Raw genomic sequence first — 13566 nt, forward strand, 5'->3', positions numbered from 1 at the left:
CGAAAACTGATGTCCAAAAGCTTGCCACTTCGATTCGCCGGAATCAACGCTCTCCCTTCCGAAGATCCTCCTTTTTCAGTTGCACAGCCATTAATGAATGATTTATTGATGTCCATTTTACAAAGGATGTATAGCTTTTATCTCAAGTGCGCTATCGATTAACGAAGGATGATGGTTTTCGATGATGATGGAGTGGCGTTATTGTCAGTTTCTTTCCCATTGCCGATGCGAAAGAATTTCACTTTTATCCGGGAGAGAAAAATAAAACGATTGCAAGATAAACATATGCTGAGGTTTCCGTTTTTGGAAGGCATATCGATAGTAGAGACAGACACGCCGGAATATATTTCTTGCTGAGACGTAGTAGATGATATCACGAAGTCAGTTTAGCAACTTCAAGGAAGTGCTTAATTTAAAAGAAATCACTTTGAGAAGTTCATCTTAAGTTTAATAGCTTTCTGAAATCAAATGATGCTGTTGTCTAATCATGTGCTACGGTCACCTAAAATATTGGTATCCCTCTAAAATTATTCGAAAGCCCATCCATTCATAGACATATTTCAGATTAGATAAGGATTGGCTATAAGATATCATCACTCTGTTTTCGATATTCCTGTCTCCAAGTCTCTTAGACAAACTAAATAAGACAACAAGCGCAATTGAAACTCCAACTGCTACAAGCGTATATTCTATCCCATCCCGACCGCATATAAATTATGCGGCGTTAGCATGTTAGCGTGCCCGCATCGTTTCTCGTTTAACCTAAAAACTTCACTCAATCAATAATCATTTTGGGACTAGCTGTACTGTATTCAACCCTCCCGAAAACACTACCCACCAAACACCTCACAGAAAACAGACAAAGACACTCGTCGCAAACGGACTGACTTCTTTCCATGCCGCGTGCGAACGACAGCAAACGAAAGCCCACAACCCCAACCACCTGGTGGTACAATGTTTCGCGTGCAAAAGACACCAAAACACGCCACCCAAAAATTCTCGAAACCACTACTAGAAAGAAACGAAAACATAAACAATGCTGCTGTAAAGGTGCGGTGTAGAAATTCGTAAAGCCTCATTATTTTTTCGGAGCTCCAATTGAAAATTGGATAAACGAATGGAGAAACAAAATAAAAGAGGGAAATCTAGAGCACCAGAAACCATTCATAGGTTCACAGTACCGTTGATGGTGCCACGCTCTCTAAGGACCCGACGACATGCAAATATAATTCACATTTTTGTCGCTTATTCACCTGCCCTCCCCGCATCGGTGCGACAATCCACCAAAACCCCCCGCGCGAGCTAATCTCTATTACAGTGCGAAGCGCGAGAAACGATAAAACAAGTGAACCCTAGCTAGGCCAGGTTTTCCGATCGGTTCGCTGCTCTAAACGGTCAAACGGCCACACCGTTTTGCTGTGCTACTGCGCATGAACGTTGCAATTTTTGGCGAACGAGAGTTTTACATCCCCCCAAAACGGTACTATAAACGTGCTTACGCTTATAAAGACACACACAACAGTGGGTCTGATACCGGCAGTGAGACGAGCTACAAAAAGCGGGTCCAACAGAAGGAAATCAAGAAAGAGCAACATGGAAAAAAGCTCTCTTAGAGATAGATAAAACCAATTTTTTCTCTATATTTCTGTACAAATGTAACCCAATCGAACCACCGATTAATATTAATTCATCGATCAAATTAAATCCCCACTTATTCCATTTATAGACGCACGATTGAAGTCCAACCCCGTCTCGAGTGACTGGTCGGTCGCTTGAGGTTATTGATTTGTGGGAAAATGAAGTTATTAATAGTGCGTCGGCTACCACCGAACGTTAGTGGGTCAAATGTGAGAGCCCTTCTGGTGCCCCGTCTTGGGGGGTTGGGAAGACTGTATAAGAAACCCGACAGGATTAAGCCTTTTTTCTCAAAGCCAATAACAATCCTGTTGGTAACTGCTTCCCAACAGGATTTAGGTAAGGAAATCTTTATTTCTTGTTTAAAGCAAAAATTTAATTAGTATAAATCCACAACAATTTATTATAAAGGAATCTTTAGTGGGACTTATGGGAAATAGTTTATTATGAGCCTGGCAGTTCCCAAGCGTCATAAAGCACTAAAATTTAATTATTTAATTACCATATCTGATGATAAATATTCTTCGAAACCATCCCATTCAACTCAATTACCTTGGGGTAATCAAAGTTGCACTTAAAACATAAAAAACGCCCTTCCTAATTCTAAAACGACCACCTAAACCCCCGACCGATGCCGGCGAACTCAATTTGCAAAATTAATCGCTCGGGTGCCAATCGCAGCATCAGCCAGCCAGTTTGTTGAGCGCAAAAGAAGCGCTAATAATAAATTATGCAACAACAAAAAATACACACACACACACACACACACACACTTCGAACCTCCCAAATGCGTTTGGTCCCGGTAGCCCGGTGATGGAGACGCTTGGTGGCTGGTACGCAATTTCGCGCTTGCTTGTGCTTCTGGTGGCGAGCATCGCCCTCTTAAGAAGGAAACGCTTGTGAAAATAAGACGCACACACACACACACAATACTGCTTTCGATGTAACTGCCACCAGCATCGTTCGCTACCTCCATTTTATTACGACTGCAGGCATTACGGTACCGCCAGTAAGCTTTCCACGAAAAAAGGGATGTAAAGACTGCTGCCCCTCGAGGTGAGCTTATTTTTAGGATCGGAGGAGAACCGCAGCAAGGTAACGACGTGGGCCGATGTGCATGTAATCAAAGAGACGCAAAACCCCGAGACGGTGGGTAAATGGGGTACGTACGCAGTGTTCGCGCTTCCCTTTCTTATCATTAACGAATTCTCACTTGCGCGACACGCCCCGTCATCTCGTCACCTACACCAAACATACATCGCGCTGCTCAAGGTGAACCGATGGAAAACCGGTGGTGGAAAGTTTATGCTTCAAATAAAAACGTTTCGTGCGTAAGTGTGTGCCATTTCAAAGAAGGGTAACCACAGCAAAGCTTCAAGCAACAAAACGTGTGTGCCTCTATTGGAAGGCATCAAAACTTTCCTTCGTTTGGCACACACGACGCTTGGTTGAGCAAAACAGTTACATTCCTTTCAATATTTGACCTTGAGCTGTTCCTCGTACCGGAAAGTTACCGTGTGGCTGCGTATGGGCTTGCGTGCGTGTGAAAAGCTTTCTTCCAGCTCCAGCAGTGATGCTGATCCACCCTGCTGCTGGAAAGTGATTGGGAACTGTGAAGGAGTCTGTAAATGGGATAAATAAGACCTTCGGTAGAGGGGGGGTTTACTTTTGGTGAGATGGGCCCTTCTGCACACAATATACTGAAGGGGGCTTAGGTTCAGCAAAGGAAAACTTCACATTTTTCTCTTGATGTTGCGATAACAAGAAATTCAGCAGATGAACAGTGAGAGTATGAGAGCGGGCGATGGAGAGAAAAAGCGCAGCCGGGAGTTAAACCAATAAAGGGAAAACTACTTTCTAAAGGGACGAACTCCCTTAGCCAATGTCCCAGCACACACACGCACATAAACACCCATACACGCAGCACAACAGAAGTGAAAGTTTTGTGTACCTTTTCCCCAAATCCCTTACCAATTCAGACGCAAACAAACACACGCTCACACATATTACATCCTTTGGTGTGCGGTCGTATGTTTGGTTGTATTTGTACCTTTTTTTTGTTTGATATCTCATTACAAGCAAATCTCTGATTCACATTGGAAACCGTCCCACGTAATAGCCTTCAAAAGCAGCAGCATCCCAAGAAAATTGATCTCTCTCCCACACTAACACCAACGAAAAATTGCTTGTCTCTCTCTCTCTCACTCTCTGATGTTTTTTTTTTTCTTCAAATCCAGCCTTTGGTCTGTGTATGTGTATGTTGTGGTAAGGATGCTTCCAGATTACTTTTCTTTAACGAATTTAATTCGCCTACTTCGATCTGACATAACATCCAGCACCCCACGCACCAACCACCCAAACAACAGTCACTTTTCGCATGGAATGTATCCTTCCCACCTTGGGGAAGGATGACTTTTTAGGGGGACAAAGAATGTCTTCTAACGACTTATTCGCTGTCGTGCCGTAATCAGCTCTGCTCCAAACATTTTCATGACTGTGGCTGTGTGTGTGTGTATCGGTCATCCGTTTCAAACGAGATGCGTACAGATGCTGATTTAGCTGCTGGAAAAGGGTTGCTTCTTACATACAGCGCAAAAAAGAAGTTGCAACGGCAGGGTCTAAATTGGGGTTCCCATGCTCAAGGATCACCGATCGTAAAGGGGTGGAGTGTAGATGCGAGATTCGTTTTGGACGTGGTTGACAAGATAAACAAACGAAATGGTTTAGTGCGCCCAGCACCCCAATCTTCAAAGATAAATATAACATTTAGAATATTGCCACCCTGAAGAAAGTAAATCAAAAATAAAGGACAAAAAAGGAAGAACATAACGGAAAAACACTATTTTTAAATTGAATCCCGTTTTCTAGATTGGATACAATTGGATAGATGTTAACTAGTCTGGGCCCCCGGTAGGCTAGTCATGTCATGAGAAAAGCACCGAACGATCTAAAGACTTTTAATCTTTTTGGGTCATCTAATATGGATAGCGGAAGCTTGTGAGGCTCCCAAATTGAGTTGAAAAGATGACGTAGTATAAGGTTCAAGATGAGATTCGACCCAATTCCCTCGACTGTCTCAATCACTCTACCATCGAAATCCTTTCGATCTCCTCTGCAAAAATACCATAACAACCAACACCTTACATGGCGTACCCCGGAAATGTTCCACAGTGACCTTTTTTCACTCGCTAGCACTTCAACATTTCACGAACAATCCATACAAAAATAGTTCCAACGATTTCCACGGAAAGGAGAAAAAACAAGAAAAGCGGTCGAATGTAAATAATATCGGGGGAAAAAAATCTTCTACCGTGTAAACGATCTGCAATCTGATGACCAATGGAGGAGGGCACGCTAGCCAATCCCACATCAAAAACACGATGCTGTCAACGAGTCCCGGACCGTACAACAGGTGTGCGCGGCGCGACCGTTTCGCGATTTGCTACTACGCCAAATTCCAGGGAAATAGCTCGGAACAACGATGATGATGAGCAAGACATGTTACATCTTCCTGGTGCGGTTTTTCCTTGATCGATTCATCTTACAGTGCTGCAGTGGGCGAAACTAAATGTTCCAGAAGATTTCCAAAACCAAAATGAGAATACAGGGCGGACATCTTCGATATATCGCTGACAGGTAGAATTCAATTTAGTGAAAATAAAAACCAATTCTATAATTCACTCCATTAGTCCACTTCAACTGAATTAAATCAATAAATGAATAAAGCAAACTTCCTTCTATTTCCCGTGCTCGGGGGTGTGGGCAAACATGTTGCTCTTGTTCTGGCACAAGGTGCAGCACAGTACACGCTCGAAGCAGCGCTATCGGTTTTGGCACCGAACCCCACTTCCTGTTGCATTTGCCGTGTAGCCGTGCAACCGATGCACCGAAACAGTATGCAACAGATAACCCAGCGGACCAACGATTATATGTCCACACAGACTCTGTTGCTACTGCGTGCTGTGCACAAACCCCGGAGGGCGGAAGTTGTGCTGTACGTGTCTGTGGTTCTGGACAATGTCGGACAGCGGATGTACACCGCCACTCTCCCACTCATTTACACCTTCCCGTTTCACTGGCAAAGGTTCCAACCGAGAACCGAGACAGAGTGTGGAATTTGGAGCAAAGCCACACCTTATCAAAAAAACCAGAAGGTGGTGAAAGCATATACAACATGTATCACACTATTATCGTTGGAACACCGTTGGTCACATTGCAGCAGCGCAGCGCAAAGCCATTTTTATCCCTACGGTCTGGATAGTACCGGAAAATCGATTACGCTGCTGTGCACTTTGGGGACAAAATTCAATCTATTACCGCTAAGCGTTGGCATGTCGGGGTGCTTGAGGATATTTATAAATAAATAACCTAAGCAAACCAAGCCATGTGGGAAGTGTAAAATGGCTGGCTTTTGTTGGCCTTTCTGCAATGCAAGCAATTAAGGTTTTATTTAAAGCTAAATAATTTAATCTCGGTCATTTCCTTTGGGGCTTTTATTGCGCTACAAATTGAATTCTCCTGCCGAATGCTGCATATTCATCTACCAAAGGTGGACTTGGCGACTTATAAGTCTTGGCCAGATTAATGACGTATTTGAGGAAACATTATACGAAGATCCTTATGGAGTTCGGAGCTCTTAAAATGTACAAGACACCAAGGACCCGTAGAAAGCTCAAGCTCCAAGAATCTGTTTAGTTCGCTTAGATGCTATATCGACACGGCAGATCCAGAAGATCTCTTGATGTTGAGGGGTCAAATAAAAAGAAAAAGAAGAAGTAGAACAAATGTTGGTTCTGTCCAGCGTTCATTTTTACCAGGACATTCTACTTCATAGTTCTAGAAACTACAAGACTCATGCCTCATACGAAAAAGTACAATGCCAAAGGAAATATACTATTCTGTCCCACTTACAACAAACGTCATCCATCAACGTCACTTCTCATTTGCATTTAGCGATGCAAAAGGCTATGCACCGCTGCAAGAGTGAGGATAACAAGTCATGGTTCTATTACAATTTAATGGAGAAGAAAGCAGGGATTCAATTGTTGGACGGGCTAACATGATCCCAACAAACCACGTGTTGTGGAGGTCAAACGTCATCTGGAGTAGTCCCATAAGACATCCATGACTTAGTAGAACAAGCAACAAAACAAGCCAATAAAACATCAAAGTGTATCCTGCTCACCAGAGCTAGAGATAACCTTCATCGTTCGTTAGTGTGCACAACTTATCAGAGCTAGGTGTCCTTCAAAAGTATCCTCTTCTACAGCTATCTACAGTCTTTAAACGTCACAGTAGTGTCCCCATCCCCGGGGCTTCAGCAGCCAGGAACGGAACCTTGCCCATCGCCAGCGTTCATCAATGCTGTTGCTCCAGGGTCGGTGTAGTACACAGCAGCGATAACACAGTCCCCTCCGTACTGGCGTTTCTGTTTGTCTGTGTGTGTGTGTCCGTGTTGCAGCTATAGGCGAGTGGATAATGCTCTGGACCAACCAGGCAGCATCACCGCAGCGCGAAGGTAGCACCCGGATCCGGATGCGACAGCTGCGGGAGCAACGGAAGCTTCACGAGTGAAAGAAAATGAGACGGCAGCCCACCGGAGAACATTGCCTGCCTTGTGCATTGGTGTGAGTGTAGTACGATGAGAAGAGCGGAAAAATCGATATCGAGGCCCCCCTTCCCACAATCGCAAGTGCTTATCCGTGAAAAACGGCATGATTGTGAGTGTGTCTTTGTGTGGTACAAGAAGATAAAGATTTCATTTGTTAGCACACAGAGATCACCATAATATCACCCAATTTCTGTTGTTTCACTGCATTTACTTCAGTGTGTGGACTACACGCACACTGTGTGTTTCGCACACAGTGAAGTTACTAAGGAAACCACTCCTGACGCACGCATACAAGTAACGCCTGTGTGTCCTGTGGATGGTAGCAGGACGACGCGTTTGCGCGCACATTTATGCACACACACACACTCTCACACCAGAAGGACATGCACAGTACAGGGGGGGAAAAGATTCGTCTCCCCGTTTTTTGGGTTTTTCCTTTTTGCTGATGGGCTTCTGGTGGTCGCGTGTAGATATTTTGGGCTGCTGTGCGCGTTCGAAGGCTACGAGAGAAGAGGTCGAACGTCAAACCATTTATACACATACACACACACACACACAAATGCAAGCACGCGCGTTAACTGCGAATTTGCACACAACGAATACACTCGTACTATTTCGCGTAGTACACACACGGACTCACGGGTATGCTCGGAATATCATTTTTTGGGCAAAATTTTTCTTCAACATTACTATCTGCCAAAACTGATTACTTGAACAAATTAATCAAAACATAATTGCTCCACACGCATTCAATCACGCTTATTCCCCCACTAACGCATACACAAGCAGATGCAAGGCCTCCTTGGTTATCCTGGACAGAGCTGATTTACTGCAACGAGAAGGCTCATTTTCACCAGCACAATTTTTCATCATCGGATTTTCCCAATGGGGGGAAGACGTTCCTCATTTTTCTTTCTGACAATCCTCTCCTTTTTTCGGCCACGAAACCAACGAGCTTCTTATAAATCCCGTATGTCTTATGCATCATTAGCACCTCATCTTCACGAGCAGTACACGCACACACGCTAGATGAACCGTAAAATCTTCTGCTGCAACGGCCCACCCCGTTGATGGACATCCATCCCATCACCGACCACCGATTGGCGCACACACGCTAACGCCGAGCGGCTCTATTTTCCACGTTTTTCATTTTCCGTTTTTTTTGCGGTGAGGAAAATTTGTCACTTAGCAATACGGCCAGGCCGTTCTTTATGAATAAAAAAAAAAAAAAAAAAAAAAAAATTGTCACTTCGAAGAAGTCGGTCAACATCATCATCATCATCATCTTCTGCCACCTTGTGCTGATACGAAGAATGAACCAACAAAAAAAAGGCGTCACACACACACACGTACACATTTTCACGTCACGAACAGTTTCACGCACGCACGGCCCCCGATGGATTGGAGGATGGGAGAGAAAAACTCCAACACAAGCACACACCAAGATAACGACCACACCAGACCAGAGATCAGCGCACACACCAACAAAACCGCGGGCGTGTGCCATTGCGTGTGCGAGTGTGTGTGTGTGTGTGTGTATGAGGGTTAAAGGTGTTGCCGTTTTTCCAGATTTGTTTTCACAAGCAACAGCGCGGACGATGGAGGGGATGGTTCTGGAAAATCATGAATCACACACAAACGCACACACATTCACACAATCGTTGACTTTTCCGTTCGCTATACGGATCGCGAAAGAAAAAAGCTACACCTGCACATGGGGGTCACGAAGAATTGATTCTGTGCAAAATTTTCCTCCAAAAGCACGCACACGCGTACACACACACACAGGCTCGTTAGGCGCGTAAAGCGTTATGTGCTAACACCGGGATAAAGCAGGCGTTGGTTCTTCAGGAACCTTTTTTTTCCTATTCTCCTTCCGGTAGGAGTTTTTCCACCGCGACACGACAGGATATGTTTCGCCTTCAGCCTGTTCACTGGACACAGATTTCTTTCTTTTCGATAGATTTTCACAGTTTCACACACAGGAGCCGCCCTTTTTTTTCGTGTGCAGCTTGCAGCCAGAAGGAAAAAGCTCACCGTCGAACCACCACCCAAGAAGGAGCTGCTGGTTGAGAAAATTGGTACCATTCGTTCCTGCGCTCATCAACCACACTGGGGTGACTTTTGGGGCACGGCACACAAAACCAACAATATCGCGCACCGCCAACACCACGGTGAGATGAGCAACTCACACACTCTCTCTCTCTCACGTGTGTTGCGCTCGTCGCTCGCGGGAAAAAGACGGCCCTTTTTCCACCCCTTTTTTCTAGCTCTCGTGCTCGTACTCTCTCGGCTCTCTCGTGATAAATCGTAGCTCGCCTACTTGTGTGTTGTGTTTGTTGGAATCTTTTCTTTTCCTTTTTTGCTGGAGTGTGTGTTCGGGCACCTTTTTCCACACGGATTCAGTTTTATCACTTTTGGAAAACTTTCAACCATTTTGAAACATCACATACTTAAGATAACGTTTGAAGATATTTAACTAAATTTTCTGAACGCTACAACAGTACTACATCACTTGCAAAAGCTACCTCCTAGTCGAGTGCTAGTAATCCTCTCCAGGAGTGATCGCCTTTTCACACACGCCCGTACGGTAGCAGTCAAACGGATGCCGTTTTATTCAACAAATGTCCTCTCGTGCTCGGCCGCTTCTCTTGCTACGGAGATATCGTCATCTTCTCCGGATGAGGTGAAAATCCATCTCTTCTCATCTTCGGTCTTAGGTTTTCTGGCTCACGGTTTGATTAAAATTTAAGTAGACAGTGAGACAAATCTAATGGGGGGGAGATTCTGCCAGGAGTATTTGCAAATTTGCAACTAAATGGTCGGTAAAGGAAGATTTTATTCTCCCAATTTTCCGGGAAGAAAATAGCTAACTCCGAATTAAGTAAATTATGGTGCAAATATGATTTACTTTATCTGGTCTCATTCAGTAAAAATTGCAAGATTGTAGCGTTCCGTCCACATGACGCATTGACGCAATGTTCCAAACACTATCCACAACACATTGCTCACCGTCTTCTCACATCGTACGCTCTCGCCAACCAGAAGAAGGGAAAAAAGGAACACTGCTCCTTTACGCTCCCGGAAAAATTTCGTTCGACACCACCATCCGGAAAAGTGAGTTTTCCGCTCAATCCGCTTCACGCGCTCCGGTTGCTTGCAGACGCGCGCATGCTCACACCGCACCGAAATTGCAGTGTCACACAGGCACCGCTTTTCCAAACCGAGAGCAGAGAATAATGCCTGGAAGGTGAACGGAAGCACGTACACTAACCTCCCGCTACACACACACACACACACGGACAGATGAATATAAAAATGTTTCCTTCTCTCTCTCTCTCGCACTCTCGAAAATTCTCTTCAAAAAAGTAGAAAGAGAATTCAGTTGGATACCTTTAGCAAAATAGGGTACACGCACAAGTACAACGTTAACTGCACACATACACAGCAGTCACACACACTAAATCTAAACCTTCTTCAACAAGCCGGATATCGTATATCGCGCCGCGAGATGCGAACTGCGTGAAATGAGAAGGGCAAAATGCTGCTGCTCACGCTGAACGGAAGTCGAACACAGTCGAGGACACATTTGGAGAAGCCATATCCGGAGGAAGAGGGGAGAGGTGAGGGGATAGGGCGACGAGTGAAGAATCGCATGAACCGCAGCGGCAGCAAAACCACCCTATCTAGTAAGCTGGGTGGCCCTCATTTCACCCCAACGGTAGCGCTTAATAGGCGAACAGTGCGTCACCGTTTTTATCTACACGCGAGCAAACATTGAACAGTGGCAATATAACAACAGATGGTGGTGAAACACTGGCGCACGCACACACACACACACACATAAGATGTAAAAAAAATCATTTTAAAGCAATGTTAATTTTTGTTCTGTTCTAACCGATAACGATCCCCACCAAACCGAGTCTGGGGTTGCATATGTGCCGCTGGCTTGCAGCAAACACGCTACTCAAGTTACGGTACTGTAACAATAGTATCAAGCGCACCCAACCTCCAAACACCTCCAGTGATGTGACGGTTTACGGTGACGATTCTTTTCCGCCCGTTCGCGGCCCCCCCGCAAACGGAATTCCGATTTGATTTCACCTCTCCCCAGTTTAATTCACTATCAACACACAATTGCAGCATCACAAGCTGTAGCATTTCATCGGCCAAAGGGAAGGGCCCAATATACACACAATCCCCAAATGATGGAGTAAAGGGTATAAAGTGTTGCTCCCCTTTTTTCGCGGGGGGTACGGTCATTCACAGCAATGGATGGAATGTGATCGTTGTTGCACATATTCCCGATAGTGGAAACATTATGTGTGTTTTAAATTAAACAAAATATGGAAAAAAAAGCTCTATAATTCGATTTTTGCGTTGAACAACTAATCTTTTATAAGATTTCCAAATAAAACAATCATTTTAAAGTGAAAATCCCGAAAAAATCTTAATTAAGTGAGTAATCGATTGATCGTGCTATGCAAATTGCATACCTTCGAAAATTTTGCGAAAAAAGTATGCAATCCGTCTTACACAGCTTCTACACTAGTTTTAAATCACGTTAAACTATTTATTATTATAAAACAAGTAAGGAATCATTTGCAAAGCAATCACTGTACTGAATCACTCCATTTGCCTCATGTGTAATCAATTTGCCTACGTCCACATTAACTGGCAAAGACCACGATCGATTGCGCAATAAGCATAATTATCTTCATATGAATGCATTTAGCATAGACTCAACACGACGGGTCTGTTTTTTTTTTTTGCCCGTCTATGGCTTCAATCCAGAACCAAGTGGAGTAGTTAAGATCATGTGCAAATCGTTAGGCCAAAACAGAGTGCTATTAAACAGAGTCCTGAATATTGTGAAGCGAAATTCCACAGAGGGCTTGCTAATTTCTAAAAAGGGCTTTCAATATTCCACTGTCTATATGAAACATTCCCTTAACCGATTTAACAAATCCATTATATGAATCGCAACCTCCAAATAATACTCTAGCTGCTCGAAAAAACAACCAAACTTCCTCTACAACCAAATACAAACTTTAGTCTGGTTGTAAAAGTGAAATTTGACAGACGACCGCGGAATAGCTGCTAGGGCGCACTGCTCGCTGTAAAAGTACACGAAATAAAACAGAGCTCCCGATCCACCCCGCTCTGTGCTGTAGTGTAATTAGATCAATATTAGAACAATCAGTGTGTTTGTTGCGCGAAGGTTAAACGAAAGTACGCGCGCAACACGGCGACGCGTGCAGCGACGATGACGTTACCCACTTTCCTTCCCACTTTTCCCCCCCGGTTGGGGTGGCCTGCCGAGGTGAGGCTGGTGTTGCGAGAGAAGCCAACACAGTTGGTTGTTTGAGGGCAGCGAGATAAGCAGCAAATGGCCCTTCTGTCTCGGGTGCAATCCACGGTTGGGTCGGCGATTGTTGATGCTGTCTGGTGGGCAGAGCACAGCATAAGTACCGGCAACATGTTTGGGCGATCGTACGCGACAAATCCCCGTCCAAGCTGGTGGTGGCAAATGTAAACAGCCCTCGAATTGGATGTTACCATTTACCGGCATCACTGTGTTTGTTTGCCGGCTTGCGTTCAAGAGGGCTTGGAAACATCAATTGAGTGAGCCAGCGACAGAAAAAAAAATGTAATTTAAGTTTGGGCAACGCTTTTTTTACTCGCTATTATAAAAAAAGAAAACCCCAATAAAAACACCCAAAAGCGCAAGCCGCCGCCAATCTGATCTGCTTCAAACCTATTTCCCAAGTTCTCTGTCGCGGAGTAGTACACGAAACATGGCTTATCTACCGAGGCAAGATATTCCGCGCAGCGAGTTGGAAATGATTTTCACCGGGATGGCGGAGGAAGGACTGGCGCTTTTTTTCCTCCTCTAATTTTGCCTAACATGCTTCCAGCAAGAACACCCCCCCCCCCCCAAACACACACACACACAAAACCTAACCGGCAATGCGGTAACTGGAAATGTTCATATTCCCCACCCTATGACAGCAGCCGGTACCGAAATTTGTGAATCAAATCAAAAGAGGGAAGTGAACCACTGCGTGCGACAACAAGCGAAAGAGGCCGATTCTGATTCCACCACGAGCGACCCGGTCCATAAACCCGGTGGGAGCTTTCATCAAACACACAATGAATGGAAGAAGGGCGAAAGAGCACGCTGGCTGGCATGTTTTATATAAGGTGAAGAATGAAGAAAAGTGTGTCTGCGAGAGAAAAGCCGCCCCAAAACCGATGATAGAGAAGATAGCTTTTGATTTAGGACGCTTTTCTTATGATTCATTAGGTTAGAAACGGGC

General features: G+C 44.6%; 1 protein-coding gene across 14 annotated transcripts in view; it reads right to left on the reverse strand.

Moving 5' to 3' along the window:
• LOC118513188 (G protein alpha o subunit) overlaps positions 1-13566 on the reverse strand; it is a 52450-nt gene that overhangs the window by 32015 nt on the left and 6869 nt on the right. Inside the window, exon 1 of one of the 14 annotated variants that reach the window (XM_036058674.1) lies at positions 10640-10655. The exons of 2 other annotated variants lie outside the window; for them this stretch is intronic. The gene's annotated coding sequence lies outside the window, so the exon portion shown is untranslated. 11 more of the 14 variants (XM_036058670.1, XM_036058664.1, XM_036058663.1 and 8 more) reach the window with 11 other exon arrangements.

Source organism: Anopheles stephensi, chromosome 3 (assembly GCF_013141755.1).
Source record: "Anopheles stephensi strain Indian chromosome 3, UCI_ANSTEP_V1.0, whole genome shotgun sequence".
Lineage (NCBI taxonomy): Eukaryota > Metazoa > Arthropoda > Insecta > Diptera > Culicidae > Anopheles > Anopheles stephensi.